The 26872-nt window shown below is 39.5% G+C and overlaps 1 protein-coding gene across 1 annotated transcript in view; it reads left to right on the forward strand.

Annotated features, from left to right (window-relative positions):
- Positions 1 to 26872, forward strand: part of FAM110B (family with sequence similarity 110 member B) — a 159609-nt gene that overhangs the window by 34673 nt on the left and 98064 nt on the right. Inside the window, exon 2 of the mRNA XM_033202653.1 lies at positions 2347 to 2445. The gene's annotated coding sequence lies outside the window, so the exon portion shown is untranslated. The remainder of the gene's footprint in view (positions 1 to 2346; positions 2446 to 26872) is intronic.

Genomic DNA, 26872 nt, shown 5'->3' on the forward strand with positions numbered 1-26872 from the left:
TGTTTTGCTTGAGAGACTATAAATCTACTTGAAAATGTGTTGCAGCAAACCTATGATTATGATGACTATGAATAAGACAGGGAAACTGTATAATATTTTTGTATTAGATTTATCTAGGTTAGACAACCTAAGAATATCCCAAATTTCATTTTGGATTTCTCATGGGCATTCATATTTTAATGTAGCTTTATCGCTGGGACAAAAGGCAGAGTATGCCCTTGATAACTTTGAACAGTGGGTTATATTGACAGAAAGTTGAGTTGACTTGTGATGTAATCATGCTGAGTAGAAATGATTTTTGTTTGTTTGTTTTACGCTAAAATAGATGAAATTGTAATCTCTTAAGAGGTTATTTAGGAAATTAAAGATCCACTATGATCTAATAGAGCACTGGATTTATACCTAGAAAATCTGGGCATCCGGAGCTGGCTTAGCTGTGTGACTTTGAAGTGGTCACTTAACCACTCTGGGCTTTCTTTTTCTCATCTGTGAAATGAGACAACTGGAGCAGATGACCGTATGATCCCTAAGTTTCAAGCATCTGTGCTATGAATTATTTCTATTAGGATCGTTTTGATTTCACATGGCAACTTTGAAGATAAATCCAGTCTTGAAGTTCTCCATATGTGGTATTACTCCCTGTCTCAATCACAATTGAGTGACTTTTCTGTCGGTGAATTCATTCTCGTAAGTGTTCAGCTCTTTGCTATTTTCTCCCTTCAAAAATGTGAGAAGGATAAGGCAAAAATCATGAGAAAAAATGAACAAGGATTTTAGATATAATTTTTGGCCAACACAAAAAATACTGGTTGCAAAATATTAAAATACAGAACCCTTTGCTTTGTTATTCTGGGCCACAGTCAAATTCATATGGGCCCAGATATATTTTAAATCAATATTTCTCTAACATAATAACAGCACATGATTTCATTAATTTGAGTTTCTGGAAATTCCATATACTTCAGCAGTCTAATAAAATACTATCTTAAATTTCAGGTATTAAAGCAATAAAAAGAACCATGGAACTTGGAGTTTATATATCTATGTTAATCTAATACTAGTCTACTTTATCTTCTTGTTGAACCTTGTTAGGTAATGGAACAGGAGAAAGTAGGCTGTTTTGAAAGTTTTAAGAGTGGAGACTATCAATCTTAGTTGTTATTTGGGCATTTTCAGGCTTTCTTTGTATTTTTTTGAAGCGATACAAAATCTAGGTCAGGATTTGCAGCCTTCCTAATAAATGTTTAGTGAATCATTCATTACACATTGCTCCAAAAAGGAGATGATAGTGCTGAAGATGCTGGCATAGATCTTAATGAAGTCGTTTTTAGCCATTATCTGGAGTCCCAAATGCCTCCTTAAAATATTTTTCCCTTGGTTACTCCTATAAACCTGCAAAATATACAGTAAATCTCAATAAAGAAGATATCTATTGCAGACAGGACACTTCCTTCCCTGTGGTTTGGCTCCCACTTTCGAGTAAACAAAGACGCAGTCATTTGGACTGATGGTATCTGACAAAAGCAGATGCTGGAGGAGGAGACAGTTAAGATTTTCAGCACAGTATTTTCTTTAGCATTGCGGGCCGTCCTGATAACCACCACTTTCACGACTCATCCCAGTATCTCCAAGTGCAGGAAAAGCAGAACGTGTCCAGCAGAAGCGGCTTTCCTCCAGGAGCCTCCGTTTCTTTCCCCGTTTCCTCCAGGAGCCTCTGTTTCTTTCCCTGTTTGTAAGAAGGAGTCATGTTGTTTCTGGGTCCAGTCAATGTTAATTTTCCCTGATAATGAAATAGTTTGTTTGGGACTGTGAGGCCATGAAGATCTGTCCTCAATGCAGGAAAAAGAAGTCCAAGACCAGCGGAAATGTTTGCTTGTTCATGACCTTGGGTCTGAACCGCATTGGGAGGACAGTACAAGTTACTGGACCTGTCCTGTGATATCTTCTCTCTTTGCAAACATTACCAATGTTTCTGGAGGACAGCGTACCTGTTTTCCTACCCGGTTTTGCAGTTGTTTGTGAGGAGGCTCCATCATTTCCTGCATGATTCTGGGAGTTAGGAAGAGTGACATGTCCTTTCTGAGATGTTGAGTATGAAACAGTGCAAAGCCGGGGTTCCCCAGGCTCATAGCCATACACAGGCTCTTGTTTAGTTTATTTTCCATTGAATACACGAAGTTGGCCCTATACTTAGATTTTTGTTTTCTTTTAGAATCAGTTTTACAGTTTCTTAGAGCAGCTGAATTAGAAATGGGCTTTGAGGAAAAGCAATTTAATTTTGAATGATACCTTTTCATCAATTTTATTCACCAGCGTGATTTTTAATCTGTGTCTTTTTCCTTTTAGAAATCTCCAAATTAGACATCCAGAGCAGCATTCTTGTTCTTTCTACGTCTTGAATTAGAAACTACCAAGGCTCTTTAAGTCCTGAAAATGAAATAAAAGGTAATTATGTTAAAAAGTTATTATTAAAATCATGTATAAACCTGGTTATAAAGTAAATATGATCCTTTATATGTTGAGCAGAATTTAGGTATTCTCCAATTTTTCCCACCTTTTTCATTCTTACTTTCCCTTCCCTCCTTCCTTCTTTCTTCCTTCCCTTCCTCCCCCTTCCTTTACATATATTAATTTAGCAAACTTGTGGAGTCTGCCCTGTGCTGGTCACTGTTCTAAGCACACACACTGTATTCCAACTTCCCATGCCCTGGCAGGAATGGGGAGATTGGCAAAAAACATCCTTGTAGAACTGGCTCCCCAGCCTCTGTGCCGGCTGGTGGGGGGCAGATGCTTTGCCATTGGTTTGGCTGAGAGGCTGATCCCAGCACCCGCCCCACCTTTGCTATCCCACTGGCCCTGCAATGCATGCGCTTCTCCCCGCTCTCTCTGAACTTGCCTGGGTGTTTACTTGCAGTGGCTTTTTTTTCTGAGAATTCTGAACACTCAGTGGATATTTAACTTCCCCAATTGGGACTGTTAGAATTATAATCTCTCATGGGGTAAGTAAAACAGAAACAGTGTACTGTTCCCCAGCTACTGAATATGTGAATATTCTCACTGGACATGGGACCTAGTATATACATTTTTAATTACTAACATAATGTAAATGTTGCAAACAAATAAATGTTACAGATAAGTAGCACAGAATGCAACTTTCTACTCAAAAGCTGCTCTCCAGATAAAATACTGGTTAGATTTAGGTGCACGTTCTTTAATTATTTTTTTCTCCATGCACGTACTAATGTTCAGGTATTCAGTCTGTATTAAATCCCTTAACCCTATGAGTGAAAGTATTGGGGTAAAGATGACTTCATAATTTCTGGTAAATACTGTGACTTATTTTTGTTCTTGGCCTTTGTTAATCTAAATAATGATGTCTATGAGTTGGGGGCCACTGGCACACCTATTATGCACTTGGTTTATTTGATGGTGTTTTGTAATCGCTTTCTAATCCAGAGCACTTACCTCCCATTGTGTTAAAGTTGTTCCAGTGTTCCATAGAGAACCTGGACTCATGTGGCAAGGTGAACACCCTTATCTTGGGTGGAGGACAGGAGTGGTAAACTTCTCCCTAAGCTGAGAACTGTGGTAAATCCACTCCAGTGTGGCTCTTGAGACATCGATTTCATGTAAAAAAATAATTTCTATTGTTATTTTAAATTCAGGAGGTGCACATACAGGTTTGTTACATGAGTATATTGTGTGATGCTGAGGTTTGGGATATAAATGATCCCATCAGCCAGGTAGCAGCCATAGTACCCCATCGATAGGTTTTTCAGGCTTTTCCCACTGTTACCCCCCCGCCCCAGTAGTCTCCAGTGCCTTTTGCTCCCATTTTTATGTCCATGTCTACTCAGTGTTTAGTTCCTACTTATATGTGAGAACATGCTGTATTTGGTTTTCTGTTCCTGCATTAATTCGCTTAGGATAATGGACTCCAGCTGTGTCCATGCTGCTGCAAAGTATGTGCTTTCATTTTTCTAATGGCTCTGTAGTATTCCATGCTGTGTATGTACCACATTTTTTAAATCCAGTCCACCATTGATGTACACCTAGGTTGAGTGTATGTCTTTGCTATTGTGAATGGTGCTGCAATGAACATATGAATGCATGTGTCTTTTTGGTAGAACGATTTATTTTCCTTCAGTTATACACCCAATAATGGGATTGCTGGGTCAAATGGTAGTTCTAAGTTCTTTGCGAAGTCTCCAAACTGCTTTCCATAGTGTCTAAACTAATTTACATCCCACCAATAGTATATAATCCTTCCCTTTCCTCTACAGAAGGAGCGTAAATGATTTCAACAAACAAAACCAAATAGTCCTGTTAAAAATTGGGCAAAAGACATGCAGACACACTTCTCAAAAGGAGACATACAAGCAGCCAACAAACATGAAAAAATACTCGATGTCACTAATTATCAGAGAAATACAAATTAAAACCACAACAAGGTACCATCTCGCAGCAGTCAGAATGGCTATTATTAAAAAGTAAAAAAAATTAGTTTTATTTTTCACAGTGTCTCTATCCATTCTTAAGCTGTCAGCTGCAAGTCAGTTGATTGCCACACGTCTTCCTCCTGCTGACTGCCTCTTACTCTGGCTTCCTGCCTCCCTCCTGGGATGCCAGAGCATTGCCTCTGGTGCCTGACTCGGCTCTCCTACTACCTTTCCCTGGTAGCCTTTGTTAACCTCCCCACACGCCCTTGGAATTGAGCCCTCCCATCACTGGATGCCCACCACTATATCCCAAAACAATTTTGCCATAAATTCCAGCAGTCCCTCCTGAAACAGACCTGGGTAACCAAGAGCCTGAGTAACAAAATCCGTAGTCCAGATCCTATTATGGCCGAGGGACACAGTGGGCTGTGGTAACGAAGGGACAGATGACCATTGAATGGACATGGAGCATCCGTCTAGACCAAGGCTGGTTATCCTGGAATGCCTAGTGCCCTGGAATGCCTAGTGCCCTGGACACTCAGAAACCCTGTCATTTGAGTCTTGTGCACTGGGTATCATTGAGTTGCCAGCTTTGAAGCAAGGCTTCTGTTTTCTTATGGTGAGTTCCTTCAGGAAAACTTGGGCAGGGAGAGTGTCCCAGGTGGATGTATCAGCTGACTTACGGGTTGGAAGGTCTGGCTCTGCCCAAACCAGTGCTGGCCCCCTTCCTGTCCATTGTTTCAATTCTTCTCATGTCTAGTGACAGAGTGCAGTTCTGGAAAGCCACACTCCTCAGTGCTGAGGGTAAGAGTGTGGGCTTTAATGTTAGAACGACCTGGGTCAGGACCTGGACTCTGCCATGTGCAATATGTACAGCCCTGGAAAAGCTGTTTACTCGATGTGCCACCCTCTTCATCCATCAAAGCAGAATAACAATAGTGCCCAGATCATAGGAATGTGACTTGCAACATGAGCTGGCACATGAGAAGTGTTTGAGGTATGTTAGTAGCTTATGTACTGTGATCTTCTGCAGAATGGAGATAATACCTACTGCTGAGGGTCGCTGTAAGCATTAAATGAGGTGGTGTATATAAATACATTGTGCTGGGCAGATAGTGCATACTCTGTAACTGAGAGCCCTCCATGATAATGGTAAAGTAAAAATAACACTATCAGCAGATGTGTTCAGAATGGGACAGACATTGTGACCCAAAGTGTGGGGGAATATCTAACAGTAGTAGGGAAGAATGGCCGCAAGTTCGGTCATCTCATCGTTAGTTTAAGTCACTGTCTAAACTTTAGTCACAAAGGCTCATTCATAAAGGCTTTGGTTATGATTGACTACTAGAGTGAATAGTCAAGGGTTATGTGTCCAAAGAACCTTTTATTCTTATTAGGGGATACTTTTTAAAAGTCAGTATATTCTTGGATTTTTATGAAATTTAAAAATCAACTTAAGAATAAAGATAGTAGTAATTATTTTGTTCTCTCATTACACAATATTTTTTATCATCCTTAAATGGGAAGTATACTGGAGAATGCTCACTTATGTTATATGATTGTTATGAAATGATTAAAGCAAGCAAATTGAAATCTAATAGCGTTTGACCCTATCATATCATACCTAAATTAAATGAGGTGTATTTAACAAACTTTGACATTCATTTTCCTCTACGTCAAACCAAAGACACATTTGAATTCTTGGTGTGTTAGAGAATTTTCTTACCATTTGTTTCACACATTTGCTTTTTGTACACTTGAAACTAATGACATTACTTGGCTTAAAAATGTCTTTTAAAGAAAAGAGTATATAATTACATAATTCACTGCAAGTCACCTTAGAAAGTGAATGTATCTGAGCCCTCCTGTCCATAGAGACCTGTCCTGTTATCTTAGCACACAGACCTGGCATTGAGCATGCTCAGTACAGATGGGAACTGAATTGAAAAAGCAGCAAAGGAATTGAAGGTGTGAAAACCCATTTGTTAGAATGCTGAGAATATGGTGACATTTCTAATTTACCTTTAGCAGTACAGTTTAAACTATAGTGAAAGACACTAGTGGGAGTAACATGTGCATTTGAATGCAGTGATAGTGATACTAGTTCTTTGCTCTATGCTAAGTTTAGGATGCCGATGGGCTGGAGTCATCTGTCTCTTCTTTCCTTCTGCCCTCCTTCCCTGCTTGCCCCTTCCTCCTCCTTTTCTTACTACCCCCCACTCCTCCTCCTTATGAGATTGACCTTGTGCAAGGCCCCATGCGTTCTTGTTCTCCCAGCATTCTCTATGCAGTAGCCTGTGCCTCTATGGAGGAGGTCCTGATGCGAAGCAATAATGCCACTACACTTGCTGTTTCTGCATTTGTGACTTGTATTCCTGTAGACCCTTACATCGGTCACACACCAAGGGAAGGAGTAGGCAGTCTCTTTTTCAGAATCATGGTGGCACGTCTCTCATGCTGACTTAAGTCAACCTCTTAGAGTGGTTTTATCAGTGTCCTTTGCTACATCTTTTCTCAGCTAATTTGGGATGAAAACATTCTGCCTTTATTAACATCACTATATTCTGTCAGAGAACAGTATTATGCCTGAATTTCAACAAGTCTGTTTGCATTTCACAGGAGAGAGCCAGGCTTAGCCAGAAGTTTTATATTCTGTATGAAATCAAGACTTATCTTACTTGATAATACTCATTCCTCATGGTAGAAATCTAAAACTGAACTTGCTAAGTGTTCTTCTCTCCAACAGTAGACATCAGCAGTCTTAAAAATCACTGACTTTTTAAAGTAAATTTGCCTTATTTCATGGCTGCACACAGGTTAGGACTGGTCATGAGATTAAGCTGGTAGGAATAATACAGCCACCTCTCAAAATTTGTAATCATGCCAAGTGACAGTTTCCAAAAACCAAGGAGTAGTTAAGGTGCTGATCTGAATGGGATAGATTAGTGAGGACCCCCACTCTTCTTGCACATGTGTGCACATGCAAACATGTGTGCCCACAAATACACCTCCCAGAGGTGTGATTTGATTTTGGACTTCAGCTGTTATTGAATTTGCTTCCTTATTTGCTTTAGGTATTGATCTGACTTGAGTACCATTGAAGAGCAACCCCCTTAAGCATGAGTCTATTTTAATATGTAGTAGTATACAGTTCTTCAGTCTCTTCAAACCCTAAGAATTTGAGTTTTTCTTTTCCAAGTACAAGAGTATACTAGTTCTGTGAAATTTGGTAATGCAAACTTAGATTTTCCTGGAATGAGTTTCCCTTATTGTTATCCAATCATTCTTATTATTTTTTACCTTGTTTCACTGTTGGAGTAAAGGGAAAAAACATCGGATGGTGTGTTCTGGTTTTTCAGATTGTTTGAAAACAGCAAAGTATTGATAGACCTTTCATGTGTTAATGCCGTTAAGGTACAAGTATGTTAATTTTTTTTTTTTTTACATAGTCTATAAGCTGATCAACCTGCAACCTACTATCTATACTAAATGCATTCTTATTGTTACATAGGATTATCTTTTTAAAAACAGTACTTTTAGTGACTTGAGGTTTTTGCATATTATATAATTTTTATTTGCCTTCTCTCTAAAAGGAAGTTTTTTTTTTTTTTTTTTTTTTTTAGTTAAAATGTTCTCCAATTTGGAGCTTAGAATGGTGACTCATGCCTATAATCTCAACACTTTAGGAGGCCAAACTGGGAGGATTGCTTGAGGCCAAGAGTTTGAGACCAGCCTGGCAACATAGTGAAACTCAGTCTCCACAAAAAATAAAATAAAATAAAATAAAAATTTTATTTTTATTTTATTGTGTGACACAAGCAGGGACTGTCTGGGTTTGAAATGTAAAAAATAAAATAAAAAAAGCCTATAACCCTAGCTACCCAGTAAGCTTAGGCAGGAGGATTGCTTGAGCCCAGGAGTTGGAGGCTGCAGTGAGCTGATAGTGCCACTGCACTCTAACCTGAGCAACAAAGACTGTCTCTTTAAAAAAAAAAAAAAAAAAGTTTTCTAATTTAGGTTACATACATCAGTCATGTTGATGAAATTCTTTTTTCACAAAAAGTATTGTTCACAATCTGTTTAGTTTTTTTAGTGGCATCTCTTTTCAGTGAGTACTGTCTTTGGCAATGTTTTCTGACTTGTTTCCTAACTTAATTAGAATTGGAAAACAGCCGTTACTTTTCTCTCTTTCTCTTTGTTGTCTGGGGCCCTCATACCTGACTATCTTGATTTTCGCTTTCTCCTTCCCCCACTGCAGTTAACGCTTCATCTCTGAGGCTACTTTTCTTTGTTTGGAGTCTGTCAGCTGAACAGATAGGCATCACCAATGTGTGACACAAGCAGGGACTGTCTGGGTTTGAAATGCAAGATGTATTGTACTAATGAATTCTAGATTGTTCTCCTTTAGTAGCTCACCCAATTTTTGTTGCTTTAATCTTCAAAAGGTACGACTGGGATACTTGTATTCCTGTAGACCCTTACATCAGTTACACACCAAGGGAAGGAGCAGGCAGTCTCTTTTTAGGATACTTGCCCCTATTGAGAAAGCTTGTGGTCCTCTCCCCAAGTGATTGCGGATAACGTAGAAATGCATGGTAGCCTCTTTTCACTTAAAAATTCAGTATCAGGTACTGCTTACTCTAGATGAGGTTACAGAGCTGCCATCACTCCTCATCATCAGCCCTGGGACCATTAATGATGACTGTTCTCTTGGCTCAGAGCTGTGTTGTATTTTGCATATGGAATCCTGGAGTGTTGAAGACAGAGATGTTGCATATTTAATTTTAACTCCTTGATTTTCAGAGGAGAAAGCAGAGATCATTTCACAATTGCCTTCATGTAAATAGTTATAAGAATGCAGCAAAGATATTCTTAGTATAGCTATTCTTCATGCAATTAAAATATCTGTGAAAATTACCTTTAATCCCAGCACATTGGGAGGCCAAGGCAAGTGGATCACTTGAGGTCAGGAACTCGAGACCAGCCTGGCCAACATGGTGAAACCCCATCTCTACTAAAAATGTAAAAGTTAGCCGGGTGTAGGGGCATAGGCCTGTAATCCCAGCTACTTTGGAGGCTGACGCAGGAGAATCATTTGAACCTGGGAGGCAGAGGTTGCTGTGAGCCAAAATCGCGTCACTGCACTCCAGCCTGGGTGACAGAGTGAGCGAGACTCTGTCTCATAAAAAAAAAAAAAAAAAAGAAATCTCTGGAAAGTAACAAGTACCTCAAATTATGTTAAAATTGATCAGCTCTCTCTACCCACCCTTCAGATCCACTTTATCCGGGGCCCAGAGAAGAGCTTGGCATTCAGGAATTTCCTAAACAGCTAGCTGTGTGTTTGTGTTTGCTCATTCATTGGTTCCCTTAAGAAATGTATTCTGCGCACTTGCTGTGCGGTACCGGAAAGACGTGGCTCTTGATTGAGAAGCACATAGTTAACTCACCAGAGTTGTTATCTGATCCCATATTTCTTTACATTTAGCATTTGACTGAGCCAGCAAGATTTGTGTTTTTGATAGAATTCCCTGAAGGAGCTGAGGAGAGCCTATCAGCCTGAGGTAGAGGCTATGAGGACATTTCCCTGGGGCCAGGTTCCCGGGGGCCCAGCCTGGGCTGGCACTCACAGGGCCCCTCCTTGCTGGCCCTACTGAGCCCAGAGTCATTGTCATTCTCAGAACCTCCTATGTTTGGGTTATGCTAAAAATGTAGGGAGCTCTCTTACATCAGCCTTAATTTGACTGGAAGAGGAAACTCGTTTCCTGCAAAGTCCCTGTTTGGCTCCTTGCTGGTTGGCCGAGGCAGGCGAGTCCACCCTGGAGTACCACAGGCCTGTTCCAGGGGCCAAGAAGGCCTTTGTCTCCAGCTCCATTTTCTTACTCTTTGCTTTTGAACTTCTCACCATCCATGTAGAAAAAGTCTCATACATGTGGGATCTCACTGAGTTTATATGGTGTTGAAATTTCACTCACTAGTACTCTTCTCATAATTTAAAAAAGTCATTTAAGAAGTTGTATCTGTTGAGTAGGCTTTGTTAGGAGCCTCTCCTGTCTATGGGACAGTAGGAAGTACAGCAGGAATTTAAGAACCAAATTTCAGATCTGCCCCCTGATAGTGGTGGTTTGAGTCACATAGAGTGAGGTTAGCCTCCCCCTCTGAAGGTCAATTCTTATATATATTTAAACATGCACACATACACACATATACACACATATTAGAGACAGGGTCTCACTCTCTTGCTCAGGCTGGAGTGCAGTGATGTGATCATAGCTCACAGCAGTAACCTTGAACTAACTCCTGGTTGCGAACAGTCCCACCTCAGCTTCCCAAGTAGCTGGGACTACAGGCATATGCCACCATGCCTGTGGAGATGGTGTGGTCTCTAATTTTTAAATTTTGAATATTTAAATTTTTTTAAAATTAAATGTTTACATCTTTTATATTTTAAAAATTTTTTTTTAAATTAAATTTTTTGTTTGTAGAGGCAGCCTCTCACTGTGTTGCTCAGGCTGGCCTCGAACTCCTGACCTCAGATGATCCCCCAACCTCAGCCTTCCAAAATGCTGGGATTATAGGCGTGAGCCACCGTGCTTAGCCGAAAATGGGAAAATCTTAATTGCCCATGCACACCTCACTAACATAGCCAGGTGAAGGGAATGTTTACCACTGTTTCAATCTAAAATGTGATAATAGTTCCTACTCTTCTTCTGTGTTACCTTTCTGCCCACATCTGAAACATCCAATCATGACTATGTACCATCAGTGGTCCTCATTAATTAATTGATGGTGATATTTTAGCCAACATGTCAGCAAATGTGCTTTGCTGATTCTGTCTCCCCCATCCCCAACAATTTGATTTGTGGTTATTCTGTATCTACTGCCTGTGTGGAGTGAGCCACGGTCACTGGAAATCATAACACATGGGGGCTCTTGTTGCCAGGTAGGGAAGGTAAATGCACTAGCCTGCATGGTAAAATTCACTCACTACAGTGGTAATCAGCTGTCACCAACTTGTGACATTGATGCCTTGCGTTGCACTGATTGGTGGAGGAAGAATGGGGGTCATCAACACTTACTGGTGTTAACCATCTGCTAAGTAAGGACTTATTTAAGACTAGTGCATGTATTTCTGTTGTCTGAATTTCAGCTGTAGGACTCAATAATCACTTAACTACCAGATGGTTGACAGACAGCTGACTTCTGCTGTCAGTCAGGAAGCAGTGCTAGGAATTGAAATTATTTCCTTGCACTCTGATTTTTCTTAGATAAAATAAGCAGGGGTCTAGCTTCAGTTTTTAGTGGGATATAGCCTTGGGTACAGTGCGTAAACTCTCCAAACCTGTTTCCTCCTGTTTACCAATGTAAAGGCTGAATAAAATAGATTTTCATTTCTCTGTCTTCATAAGGCGTAGAATTTTTAATGTGACTATTATAATCAGGCAAAAATTTAGAACAAGTACTGTTATTGGACAGAAATCTCCTATTTCATCTTTTCAGATTCCACACATGTGATCCAGTATATGGTACTAATTGCATTTGTGATGAAGAAATTCTAAAATCACAGATGTTGATTAATTTAAAAATGGAACATATGCATTTTTATTAAGCTGTTGAGTTACAGGGTTTGGGCTCCTCTTCCTGATTTTCTGGCGCAACCCAGCGGTGATGAGAATTGTAAGTGCAATGTCAGCATCATGCAGAGATGAAATTAGGGGACCCATTTGTCTTTTGGCTGCTTTTGCAGAGATTCTTTTATACAATGTATCTATTCCTAGTTTAGTCAGAACTCTAATTTACCTGGATTTTTTTGTGATACAAACTTCAGTTGTAACTTCAGTTTGTATCACAATAAGATGTATACAATAAGATGGGTCTCCCCATCTTATTTCTTCCAAGAGAACTAGTTAAGTGATTGGTTGCAGGAGGTACTGTGGGACATTTTGATACAGTTAGATAATATGTGCACCATCATGTGCCAACATTTTATGAGTAGGACTGCGCTTTTCTAGAATTGCTAGATGTAGGTGTGAGTGAAGCTTGAATGTTGCATATATTTAATTCTCTTCAAAAATATGTTTCTTGTGTATGTTGTGTTTTCTACTATCTAAAACTGTAATCCACATCAGAACTGGTTATCAAATCTCCTGGGATGCTTGCATAAGAATTGAAATAGATAAAAAGCATCTGCAAGTTAACATGCCAGGCATTTTTCTGGTTTCTAGCGGTCCCACTTCACACTGTGGGAGTAGTCCTGGCTGCCTCTAGCCTGGGAAACTTTGCATGGTGCTTTCATCTTTCTAACACTTCCTTCTCTCTCTGACAGCACCAGGAACAGGGCCTGTTTGCACTGCAGTGAATGAGATAATTTTCCAAGGTGGGAGTGCAATGCACCAGGGATTAGCTGATATTTAAAGAACATGAATGAAAGCAGCAAACACCTCACTAGGGCGGCCCGCATGAACCTTTGGGCAGTTATTCCCTTGTAGGATTTGAAGTTTTATTCGAAGCTGATTAGGTAAACTGGAGTCATTTGTCCCCTAGGTGTGTCCCTACCTGCGAGGGGAGGTGGCCAGTAAATGTCAGCTGAGGCACCGAAGGCTGCGATGCACCAGCCCGGTGCCCTGTGAGGACGGCCTAGTGGAAACACTCAGTGCATGCGAGTTTACTTTTCAGACCTAATGATTACTTCAAGTCAGAGATTTTAACTTTGTCAGAAACTTGAGTTGTAAAACAGATTGGTCTCCTGAAAACTTCCCTGTCAATCAAGAGCCTTCATTTTCAATCTGGAATGCATCACTAATTCTTAAACCCCTGACCTCTTTTGGCTTTGATTTTTTTACAAAATCTGAAGCAATATATAACCAATACGAAATCTAAACACTTACAGAGTTTGCTATTGCCAGGCACTGTTTTAGCTATTTTACATATATTACCTCATTTAATCCTCATAACAGCTCTGAGGTAGATTCTGTTATTGTGCCATTTTATAGATGAGGAGACTGAGGCATAGAGAGATGAAATAATTTGATCAGGGTCATACAAGCTAATAAGTAGTGAAGCAGGTACTTGCATCCAATCAGACTCATTCTAGAATTCCCTTCTCTTGACTGCTATACTATACTGTCTTCAAAAAATGTAATGCAAATCTCCCTTATTTCTTTGCATTTGGCTTGACTGTGTGAATACACATTTCCTCTTTTATGGAAGATATTTGAACCAATGAATGTGAATACTATTTTTCTGGGCTTAGATATGTTTTGGGGAGCTTGAATAATGCACCTCATCTATGCTACTTGTGAATTACTTTCGAGAGCAGCATGAGTTCATACCTAGATACATGTGTTCTCAGAGGCACTGCATATACTCATACAAGTGAATAATGTGCAATCATAGGGGTGCCACTTACATAGACTACCATGGTCATGATGGCCCTGACATTGTGCAGTGTGCAGCCTATGCAACTGTCTGTGCAGCCCTTTAAAAGCTGCCTGCCAGCCTTATTTAGGTAACTTTCAGGAACATACAGAAAACGAATATACCTCTGGTCATAGTTCATGCTTTATAGGCTTACCTCAGTGCATCAAAGCTACCTTTCAGTTAAAAATGTATGAATGAAAAAATAAAAAATATTATATAGAACATGTCTGTATATTAAAATATCCATGTAAAAGCAGCAGCTACCAGATAAGTAAAGAAGCTGTTAGGGTGGCAGCTGAACAATCAAAGTAAGTACCTGTACTCATTTCTAGTTTAGATGGACCTTCGTAGCCAGACTGTGGATGTTACACTTAACAAAATCATCAGCTTTGTAACTTTGCAAATTAGACACTGACACAATAGAATCAGAAAATGAAAACCAAATGGAAATATTTCAGCTGTCATTTAGCTTGAAACGAGCAAAACTCGCTCACACATCAGACTTCAGGGATTCATGGATGTTCTTTAATGAAGTACCGGTTGTGGTTAAAAATCAGGCAACACTTGGAAATTTTTATGAGACAGGCAGAATACTTTATGGATGAAGTGAAACAGAGCCCTCAAACTGTTTTATCAATTAAAGATATTCAATAGTACATGGGTTATGTAGCATTTATACTACTTAGTTTTAGGAAATAATGAGTTAACTGGCTAAAATAAAAAGCTCTCTTTTTAAGCAGCTTTAATTAGGTAAAAGTCAATGCTTAATAGTCTGTTAAAGCATTATTTTAAAAATTAGTGAAGTGGAATTAATTGTAAGCTAACAGTCTTAAGCTGGTGTGGTGTAGGTCTCTGCAATTATGATGGTTATTGCCACCTTTATTAAGGGAAGAGGGCTAGTACAGGGCATGATGTGGAGTTCAGAGCACACTTGAATTCTATTCCCTTAACTGCTCACAGCAGTGCTGCATGCCTCAGCAGTCATCAGGGCTGTAGCAGGGTGTCAGCAAAGTGACAGATAACCACACTCTCTTGCTACTGTGTCACTCTTCAGTTAGAAAGTTGAGTATTGATAGTAGGATGAGGATTTAAGCATCTTGAGGGCGGGAAGATCCATCTGTTTCTTGACTGCTCTATCCCCAGGGCCTGGCACCCAGTGAAATGAATGAACTGTTTTCTGATCTGACTGCATGCGTACTCTGTGTACTCATGAGGCATAGGTCTGTTTCTGTGAACAGCTTTACTATATGTGATGTCTTTTAATGACTTGGACTTCTTTTATATTGTACTTATTTTTGTTTTATATTGTGACCTTGAGGCCAGTTAGCCACCCAAGTTTCATCTGACAGACATGTTTGGTAGTTGATTATAGCAATTAAAGTTTTATCTGTTGGTTAAAATTCAGAAGTTATCAGCCATCTGTGAAAACCACTGCACTATCGACCACAGACCAAGGAGGATTTTCATCTAATGAAAAACAAAGAAATTATATTAAGATCCTAATACCAGAAGGCGGGCATTCGGAGAATGTCTTAGTTTGCTCAGTATACCTTAGGCTAAGTAATATATAAACAACAGAAATTGATTGCTTATGGTTTTGGAGTCTAAGATCAAGGCCTCAGCAGAGTTGGTGTTCAGTGAGGGCTCCTTCCCCATAGATGGTGCCTTCTATGGAGGGTCACAGGCGGAAGGGACAAGGCAGCTCTCCGGGGCTCTTTTGTAAGATCCTGATCAAAAGCACTGATCCCATTCATGAGGGTGCAGCCTTTGTGACCTAATAATCTCCCAAAGGCCCCACGTTCTAATACCATCACCTTGCTGATTAGGTGAATTGTTTTTCTGCTGTGATCTTTTTGTTAACATAAGAATCATTTCAGTAACATAAAATATGATAGTCATTAAGCATGGTGGCCAAGTTAGCATTACCATATTAGCTCTAATTAGCTCTAATTTGTATTTTATGCAGTTGTCAAAACCAACCTTTACTATATATATTAATACACAACTGTGGACTTTAAAAGTGTTAGTAATTCAGTCTTCTAGGACTCCTGGATTCTCAGAAATCGTTTGCACATATTTTTTGTCATTCTGAAGAGTACTTATTTCACAGATGAAAAAACTAAGGCACAGAGCGGTTGTGTGAGGCCCAGGAGTTAACTATCAAATGTAACTGAAGACTCATGATTCCATGTATTGTATTCTTTCTAGTCTACAGTACTGTGTATACCAGGAATCCTCATTAAATACAACATAGCCACCCATTAGCAAACCTGAGATAACCAGAAAGCCTTAGTTATATGTACATAGGTATATAATTTCTTCCTTGCTGGGGCAACCTTTGGAACTCCCTTAGGGCAGGAATCTAAGAAGAAAATCAATGTATCCCTCTTACCATAGGCAAAGCAACATTTCTTAATTTTCAGCTTGTATCCTCTGCCCCTGCTCTCACTTATTTTGTAAGAAGAGTCATTGATGCCAAGTCAGGCCACCATAATGGCTACTTTTAATTACTGCATCTCCAGTCTTACACTAGACCTTGCCATTCTATGTGATGGTAGAGGGGTCACACCTTACTGTAGTGACTGTAGTGCAGTTGTATGTGCAATGTTTCGTTGTTTTATGAATGTTGGAGAGAATTTGTACTGTAGGACACAGGGTCTTAAGGTTTTATGTGTTGGGCTGAGGATCCTATTTATATATATGGCAGATTTCTAGAGCTGATGTTGACAGCCATAATGTTAACACATTTTCAAAGCAAAGAAAGTTGGATGGAAGAGTTATGAAGAGAAAATATTGGTGATGATAGGGGGCACTTCCAAACGATATTGAAAATAATATTCCAGGAGAGAATTTGATTAGGTACAAAATGCAAACGGAGTACACTGTTTTCCTATGAAAACAGTGAAGACTCTTTACTAAGAATGAGATATTCTGCTTTTTTGGAAGCAGCGGCATGAGCATTCTGCAGGATTTCAAATAGTTAAATAATTATTACGCCTTGGCCCAGGAGTCAGCCTGTCTGCAAAGAAGAAGCGAATATTAAGTACCTGAAGCCTTTGCTCTGAGGTCTGTGTTGGGGGAGGATATTTGTAGTAAGGTTTGGGTCTAGGGGATGCATTCATAAACTATAGAGGTATGTGAACTATGCCTGGAAGCTGCCATTTTTGTTTCCTCTGGAAGTTCCAGAGTAGAAGGAACCATCATAGTCTCCACCCATTACCTCAAAAGCATCCCTGAACTACATCTGGGCTATAGTTCCAGCAACTGACCAGAGGCACTCTGTACCTCATCGGATTATAGTTAATCTTCCTTTTTCCTTTCTCTCTCTGACTTATATAAATCAAGTATAGTCCTTAGTAAATATCTGAAGAGGGAATTTCCTATTAAATAGGAATAGTAATAGAGGAATTCTATCTGTACAGTTTATACTTGTTTTGGTAAATGACTGATCTCTTGTAAAACTTGAGAGCTTTTTCTGGGCTATTCAGTGTGCATAATGAATATTGATATCTTAGGGCTTTAAAAAATAGCTTCCTTATGTAGGAGTTAGTGTGCTTGGAGACCAGTTTGAGAATTTTGAAAAAAAAAATTTAATGTCAAAGTAGGATTTAATTTAAACTTTAGCGTCTTCATCTTAACCCTCTTTCAACTTCTCCAGAACTGTTATTAGCATAAAAGCTTAATGATTTACATCTGAAGGTTATGTATGTACTGAGGAAATTCAGTGTTGATTCTAAATACTTCTTAGTCATCCTTAAACCCAGCTTGAAGCTCTAGGGTGCTTAAGCGTAGCTCATTATTACAGAAGTAAGTCATCAGTGAATTGTTTGGCAAACAGCAGTTTGTAGTGGTTTTTCTCTAACTTAGCCTCTTTCAGAAGTGTCTGCATTTTTCAGGAAAATTATCTGTTCGTATTTTGAGGATAAAAAATAGCATTGAAGGTACTTTTAGTGCAGCTTTGCTGGGGCTATTTTGGTGGTCCTGAATTTTTTTTATTTTAAAAAGGAATATTAATATTGGTCTCCCCATTATACTTCTTGGAATTCCTTACCTGCTGATACCTGACACCCTTGCTTCTGTGGGGGAGTTTCCCATTACTGGGGTTTCCTCAGGCCCCAACCCTCCCGTCTCTTCTGCCTCCCCTCCTCCAAGGCATTGGTGTCTTCCTAGCTTGATCATCTGCCCCTTCCTTCCCCTTGCCCTCCTTTCCTTTTTAGTTGTGGTGAAAAATATGATACAAAATTTACCATCTTAATCATTTCTAAGTAGATAGTTCTCAGGGGTGTTTTGTTATTGTTTTATATTATGAATTTTTAATTTTAAAATGTTCACATGTTTATTAGCTGCATCTCTACAGCCAAGATCTAACCTACTTCAGGGCTTGGGCCACATGTTGTCCTTCTCACTACATTCAGTCAATGCATCCATTATGTGCCTGTTATTTCTAAGCACTCTGTTTTGCATTCCTGACTTTCTTGAGCACATAGCAGATGTTAAACATCTGATCACTGAGTTTCAGAAATTTTTTTTTGGGAATGATTTTCAGTGGTAGAATTTGAAAACAGCTTGTGTGAGTAGTCATAGCTCATTCTTTTAAAAATAAATGCCAAATAAGAATTGGATTATCATGGGGAAGTCTCTCACTTAAGAAAAATCATTGTAGAGTAATACCGATTGAGATTTTCATTTCCTTTCCGCAGGACTGGTAGGATAGATGCTGTGTGTGTGTGTGTTTTCTTAAACTATAATGTTGATTAGTTTCTTTTTTAATTACTCTGCCATCTCAAGAATACATTTATTGTCATTTTAGATTGCTAGGTCAGGAATGAAAGTTTGAGTGTGTTTGATTTCAGTCCTGAACTCTCATATATTATGTTTCTGGGGAGTGAGCTTCGTTTTAATATAACTTTCTATTTGGGGGATTTTAGAAGTTAATGCATAAAATAGTGTTCCCTTTGCATGAATGGATGAAATTTTGTGGTGTTCAAACTGTTGTATTAGAGATGTGAATGCCTAATCATAACATATTAAATTCTGTCAATTATCTTTCATATTTAAGCAGGTTACCATGGATAGAAATATTTCTTGAAAAGCTAGTCTTTTTTTTTTTTTTTTTTTAGTGTAGTTGCTCACAGTCCTTAGGCGCACAGCAAATGCCAGAACTGCTCTAATTAGATCAGATGTTTCTCATTAGCTTGTAACAGTCTTGGATGGATGGATGGATGGATGGATGGATGGACGGATGGATGCATAGCAGATGGATTGACCCAGGATAGACACTTTAATCGACCCCTCGCCACTGTCACATTACACATATATAACTCCCTGGCTACACTGAATCTTAAAGACTACACATACCACTAATATTGTATTGATTGAAATTGCTCATTTCAATTCCTAACAGACTGTCTCTGTCTTTCTTAATAGCCTGTGAATATCTGCAGAACAAGGGCTGACTTACCTGTTTTGTTAGTGCGTAGCATGGAGTCGACACAGAACAAGTGTCTATACATTGAAGTAACAAAGTGTGATGGCTTATGAAAGCAAAATCAGATGCAGAATATTTGTATATTTTATTTCAGAATATTTATATTTTAGTGAGTTAATGCTCACTCTTAAGTAAAGCAATGGGAAAAACATCCTCTAATATGTACTTTTTCTTGTAATAATCTACTGATGGCATATTTTTATTAGCATTCCTTGGAATTATTCAGTAAGCGTTTACAAAGGATCCTGTATACAGTAGATAATTAGTATTTTGATGAATAAAAGATGAACACTTTTCCTAATATACCTCATAGAAATGTAAATATATTATTGATATTCCTGTCATTAATAAACATTAATAAAATATCATGGAACGGCTGGTTTCAATTTACCATTTTTGAGAAAAATGGCATATGCATGGTAGTCTTTAAAATAGTCATTGTCATTAAGGATTTGTATATTCTGTTTGTTCCCAGATGTCATGGTCTTGTGGGGAGGATAGAATATTCCTCAGCAACCTCTTACACTTTTTTTAACACGTTGGTTCCGTGTTCACACCTGTGAATTTAGGTGATAGTGCTGTGAGATACTTTTAGGATGCTATTTTTTGCGTGAACAGACAGAGGCCTAGGCTTAGAGGAAAGCATACCAGTTTTTTCTTGCTGCATAACAAATTTCCACAGACAGCACCCATTTCTTAGCTCGGTGGCTCCAAGTCTGCCATGGCTCAGCAGGGTTCTCTGTCAGGGTCTCCGATGCAAGGAGTTGGCTACACTGCCCTCTCAAGTAAGGCCATGGGGAAGAATCTGCTCCCGAGCGCTCATTCAGGTTGTCAGCAGGGCTGAGGTCTCTGTTTCCTGGCCGCAGGCCGAGGACTGAAGTTTCTAGAAACTCCTAGAAGCCACTTGAATTTGTTTGCTGTGGGCCTTCTCAGGAACATTGCAGCCAACAGCAGGATCCCTCATCAGATTCCCGTCAGACTTCAAATCTCTTTGGATTCTTTTCTGTGACTAGCCAAAGGAAGCTCTTTTAAAGGGCTCTTGAAATTAGGCTACGCCCATCCAGATAATCTCTCTATCTTGAGGTCACTGTGGCACATACCTGCCAATCATGGGAGTCAAATCCATGGTATTTACTAGCCAAGGGATTTACACACAGGGCATACACCAAGGGGTGGGAAGTCCTGGCCCCTCTTTGAATTCTGCTTCCATGGAAAGGTCAGTTAAGATGCTTGGGAAATGCTGCCAAATTTACCGCAGCGTTTATACTGCTTCTACTTTGAGATGATGAAGACCGTGCTCTAAGAACTCTCTTCTTGTTTAACCTTACTGTGTTTCTATGGGAAAGGAAAGCAGTGCTCTGTCCTTGGCATACAGAGATGTTCTTAATTTGTAGTCAGCAGGGCTGAGGGTTTGATGCTTATGATTTCCATTCATTGAACTGTATTCTTTCAGCCAATCACTCCTGGCCAGTGGTACCCAGATGAGGACTGTAGTCAGGTGTGCAGGTTTGCAATGAACGTAGAAACCAAACTGACCCTTGTTAAGGGCTTAACCTAGGCTAAGAACTTGACAAGCTAGGCCACAGGGAGCTGCCCTGAGTTCAAGACCAGAGGAGTGACTTGTCAAAATCACTGTTTTGGGCAGATTAACCTTGAAGCTATGTGAATGGTAAGAGGGGAGAAGCCAGAAGCAAAAGCCAGCCAGGAATTCAGAAATGAATGCTCATTTATCAGTGGTAAGGGAGATTTAGAAATGTATTGTGTTCCTTGAATTGCTACTATCAATGGTGGTAGTGCTGGGAAAATGAAAAAGACTGAGGAAGTGTAAGCAAGCTATAAGACAAAATCAAGCTGCTTGTCAGGACTTGTGAGCACCTGGGTAGCCTATGTTTACTTTTTGGAGAGACCATATGCTCGTGACTTTCAGGGTGCATTGTTCAGGTAAATCATCAATTTGTGTATGGGACTTGCAAATATATAACATTTGGCATTTCAAATGGTAAAAAATACTATGGAGGAAGATAAAGCAGGAATGAGGATAGATGCATATTAGTATTAAGTGCATATCAATTTGTGGCTTTTAAAAATCACCTAAAATAAGTTGTTAACCAGAGGCACATGGGTTGGAATGGATATAAATGTGTATTTTACATGGAGTTGTATTTCACATTTATGGCGTTTGGCCATGTGCTCTCCCCTACCTCTTTCAAAAAGCAACATTCGTTTAAATGAGGTAGATAATGGATCTGTAACATTTATTATTCTGATGATAGGATGTTCATTGCTTCTGAATACCTTACTTCTCTCTGTTTGATCATTAAGCTAATCACATACTCTAATTTTCCTAGAGTCAGTATTCAAAGGGTGTTTGGCTTTTACTTCCTTTTCCTTCCACTGTTTGACTGAAGAATTTTTGAAATAAGAAAACAAAACATAGGAATCATCTGTGAGGCTGGACACTGGACAGGGAACACATCTGTTTCATGTAAGTATAAAATGCTGGCTTTACAACTATTCAATGTGGAGTCCTCACCACATAGTTGACTGAAATTTTCCATGTTTGCAGTGGAACTTGAAATGAAAATAGAACTATAGAGCTTTGTTACCATGGGAAGGGATAACATTTAATTCCATCCTTTGTGACTCAACAAAGTTCTGATGCAATGCAATGACGGTAGAAACAGATCATAGAAAGCAGTATAGAGATGTTGAGATCCTGATGTTTTAAAAGTAAACCTACATGGTAAATAGTAGACTAATTCAATAATTATTTATTGATAACTTATTTGTCAATAGATATTCAATAAATATTTATTGAACAGGGTACTGTTCTGCAGTCTGGGGATATAGCAGGAAACAAAAAAAGTCCTGTCCTTGTGAGGCTTATATTTGAGTGAAATGAAGCAGAGAATAAATAAATATATAACATATTTGTCACTCAAATGGTAAAAAGTACTACAAAGGAACACAAAGCAGGGATGGAGATAGATGTGTATTGTATATTGCAGGGGTGGGATGGGGTAGCGATTTTAGAAAGCGTGGTAGGCAGAGTTCTAAGATGGCCATTGCAATGGTTGGTTATAAGCCTGATAGAGTGTGGTGAGGGTGATGGACTCTTACTGCTGTGATTAGGTTGCAGTATATAAAACTATCAGCTGACTGCAGTAGAGAGTCTTGCTGGCCTTGCAGAAGTGAGATGCCATGTTTAAGAGAGTCTACAAGAGGCCAATAAGACAGCTACAGACATAGATTGCAAGGGATGGTAGCTTGGGCCAGGGGTTGACTGTCAGGTGGTGAGGAATGGTCGGGTTCTGGAAAGACTGTAGCAGAAAGTATAAGATTTAATGACAACTTGACTGTGTGGTGTGAGGAACAGAAATACTGACTCCTGAGTTTCTGGCCAACACAGCAGGAAGAAAGATGCTGCCATTAACTGACAGAGAAGAGGAGAAGAGTGTGGTGGGGACAGTTTTAGGAGAGATCAGGAACTCAGTTTGAGATGCTGATGACATGCAATGGAGACATGGAGTTGGCCATTGGATACACCAATCTGGTGTTTTGGAAAGATGGCCTAGAGATGTGAATGAGGAAGTCATTAGCATATTTATCGTATCTAAAGCCATGAGGTCCCTAAGGCAGTCAATATAGATAGGCAAGAAAAATATTTTAGACCAGAGTTTTCGTGCTCCAGTAAAATATTTTCAATTATTTTATCTCCATGATTTTAATGTTTCATTATTAACTTTTGTTCAATATTTGGTTCAACTTAAAATGTTTTTCTGTTCCCTTCTAGAACTTCAGCTCACTTAAAACATTTTTCTGTTTGTGTTTGGTATACTGTATTATGTATTTAATGGAGAAGAAAAATCTTAGACAAGCTAAATTGAACGTAGGTTACTTGAGAAATGAATGATTCTCAAATTGGGAAGCCCCTGAACCAGCACAGGTTCAGAACTCCAGTGCTACCACGTGGTGGAAGATTTATGGACAGAAAAAAGAAAGTGGTGTACAGAAAACTGAAGTGAGGTGCAGAAACAACCAGATTAGTTACAGCTCAGTGTTTGCCTTATTTGAACTTGGTTTGTACAGGTGGCTGCCTTTGATTGACCAAAACTCAGTGATTGACACAAGAGTAGATGACAGTCTGTTTGCACATCCAATTAGGTTACAGTTTACTATGAACTGAAGAACCTTTAGGCCAAACTTAAAATGCATAAGGAGGCAGCTATAGGCTAAATTTAATTTAATAATTAGATCTGAGGGGAGTGGAGGTGGGAAGATGGATATGAAACCACAAGATATGACATCTCCTGATGGGAAGATTCTAGCACCAGCTAGAAACAGTCTACACCCATGGTAGCCTCCTTCCAGAGGGCAAATAGATATATCCATCGAACATCTCCTTCCAATCCCAGATGAACAAAATCAAGCAGAGTATTTCTATACTTCTCCCTAGTCCTTAACTTCATTAGCAAAGAATCAGTGTGGTTTTTCAAAATGGAATTTATGGAAGACCCCTGGCTAGCTGGGTGTAGTTTGCTATATTTCTTCAGTTATAACTGTTTAAACAAATAGATACACAGAATTAGGAAGATAGACTGTCAGTGAGGATAGACAGAAGATTGAGACTGCAAGAACAGAGCCTTTGAGAGTAGATGAGAGCATAGTCTCGGGAGCCCTTGGGAATCTACCTTTGCTGAGTGCACTGGGGCCAGTATGTTTGCAGCTAGAGGCTTGTAAGGATTGATGGCGGGAATGGGGAGAACTATGTCACTCTAAAGCAAAAGACCTCTACCAGTAGATCTACTTTTTTTTCCCCCCCGAGACAGAGTCTAACTCTGTTTCCCAGGCTGGAGTGCAGTGGTACAATCTTGGCTCATTGCAAGCTCCACCTCCCGGGTTCATGCCATTCTCCTGCCTCACCCTCCCAAGCAGCTGGGACTACAGGTGCCCGCCACCATGCCCAGCTAATTTTTTGTATTTTTAGTAGAGATGGGGTTTCACTGTGTTAGCCAGGATGCTCTCGATCTCCTGACCTCGTCGTCCACCTGCCTCGGCCTCCCTATAGATCTATTTTTTATGTAAGTAATCCCTGTAATTAATAAATTTCTTTTTTAGGCTAGTTAAATCTTTACTCATATATCTTAAAAATTAACAGTTATTTCATAGCACTTTCTCAAGTCCTATTTTCCTGCTTTTTTTTTTTTCACCTGATATTAGAGAAAGCTGTTTAGTTACTGAATTGCTTCAAATGATAAGTAATTCTCCACAGTGGTACCATTTTTTAAAGATCCATACAGATCATGATATAACATCTTTGGGAACTGAAATAATTATTCTTACCCTTGCTTGTTCCAAAAAGGACTGCAGCAGCAACCTTTGAGCATTTGGGTTTTCAGTAGTTTATCTACTGTAATAGGACATTGGCCCAGGGCAGCCAACAGAGCTGACCTTGTCACTGTGGCGAGTTAGCAGCGGGGTCAGAGAGCAGCGTGGTTTCACTGTGTACACTCTGATTTTCAGTGCTAAAAGTCCAGAATAGCTCTCTACTTGACCTGCCATGGGCATTTGCTCAGATCTGACCAGCAGATGTGCAGTGTTGAGGATCTGGTTTTAGCAGACTGCGTTGGAATAGGTTTGAAAAGGTCTACCCTTCTTATACCTTGATACGTCTTTTTCTGTCTTTTCTATTTATACCTTTTTGGTATTTAAGTAGATACCCTTCCTGATCTACCGATTATATTGTAATTGATTTTCCTTAAACCTGTGGAAACAAAGTATTTTGTGTCATTTGAGAAAAATACAGCAAGCTTTTCTCTGCTCCTCTTACTGTTTTGTATGTTTTTCAAAGCATGGCATTTTCAGTGCTCTTTTGAAGTTCAGTGAATCAGTTGAGCTCTTATGTGACAGAAGTGACTTTTTTCTTCTAAGGTACACTGGCCTTGTTGAGAGCCAATCCTGGTCAAATGAAGCATCCTCTTATAAGTAGAACACTTTCTTTAACCATCTGGAGTCACACATGGGACCCACTCTACTTCTAGCTGTGATCCGCATTGACACCTGTTAATATGCTCTGTGCAAGAAAGGATAAACACCCTCAAATCTCATGTTTCATGGTAAAAACTAACAATTTGCAGAAACTGGAGAGAAACATTTGACTGCATCAAAAGTTGTACAGTTGGAGACAAAGGGTTTCATATTTATGCCCTGAAGTTTCAGCTTCCAGTATTTATTAGAGATGGGATTCCACAGGATCTTTTAGTCTTGCCTAGATCAGGGGTTGGCAAACTATTGCCTGTGTGCCAGATCCAACCCTCTGTCTGTTGTGTAAATAAAGTTTTATTGGCAGACAGCCATGATCATTTGTTTATGTGTTGACTATGGCTGGTTTCACTACAGTGGTGGAGTTGAGAGGTCATGAGAGACTGTCTTCCAAGGCATAAAGTATTTACTATCGGGTTCTTTATGAAAAAGTTCACTAATCCCTAGTTTAGTATATATAACTTTTTTAAAAACTAAAAATTTTCAGTCACTACATAATTTTGGAATAATTGATATTTTTAGCTTTGTCAGCATGAATCCATCTAGAAGATGGTTTAAAATAAGTACAATTTAAATATTTGGCTTTCTAATGCCATTTCAATTTCTGCAGGTTGTTAAAATCTAACTTAAGAAGCATAATGTAATTGTATAATAAAGTCAGACTACGAGAGAGCACTGACATTTTATATAAAACTAAGTATTAGGTTGCATTTTCATATAGCCTGATAACATTTAAAACTAAAATCTTCATGAAGGCATAATTCATCTATCTGCTAAGTACTCCCTTATAAATTACCCAAGATGACATGTTTATGGCCAAACATGAAGGTTGGATTTGCTTTGACTGAAATCACATGAAAACTTAGTTTGTTCAGGTTCATGTGCGTGCATTACTGTGAAAATTTCATCATTTCTTTCTGGTAGGTTAAATTGTCATACAGTGCATAGTTTATTTGAACTGATACTCAATTTTTTGTAGGCTTTTGGTTGTTGATGTGTGTCCAGTGTGGGACTGGGAAACGGTGGGTCCCCTTTCCCAGCGTTTTCCATCCCACCCTTGCTGTAACAGCGGGATGTAGTCACAGGGTCTGGAACCCTGCATGTATGTTCTCTCCGTCACTTCTTGCGCTTTAGTGACTCAGGTGGGATGCACGGCCGAAAATGAGGAGGCCCTGTGTTTTTAGTGGAAATGATCTGCCCTTTTTTCTGTCTAGAGCTGGTAAATGAGGGCAACACAGGAATGGCATTAAGTGCTGCAGAGTGTAATTACTGCTTGATTTATTTACACCATGGCCGAGGGGTGAGTCCACTGCCATGACAGGACACTCAGCTGGCTCCCTGGTCATGGGCTGTCTGGAGGGCTCTGCTTCCCTTTGCTGATCCTGCACTTGGTCACTGCCCTCCTTGGTGAGAGCACTGAACAGACGAGCTCTCCAGGGTGACCTGGCTGGGTCCCCTCGAGCACACACTGTGGGCACAGATACAA

The sequence above is a fragment of the Trachypithecus francoisi genome, unplaced genomic scaffold, assembly GCF_009764315.1.
Source record: "Trachypithecus francoisi isolate TF-2019V2 unplaced genomic scaffold, Tfra_2.0 Lachesis_group7, whole genome shotgun sequence".
Taxonomy (NCBI): Eukaryota; Metazoa; Chordata; class Mammalia; order Primates; family Cercopithecidae; genus Trachypithecus; species Trachypithecus francoisi.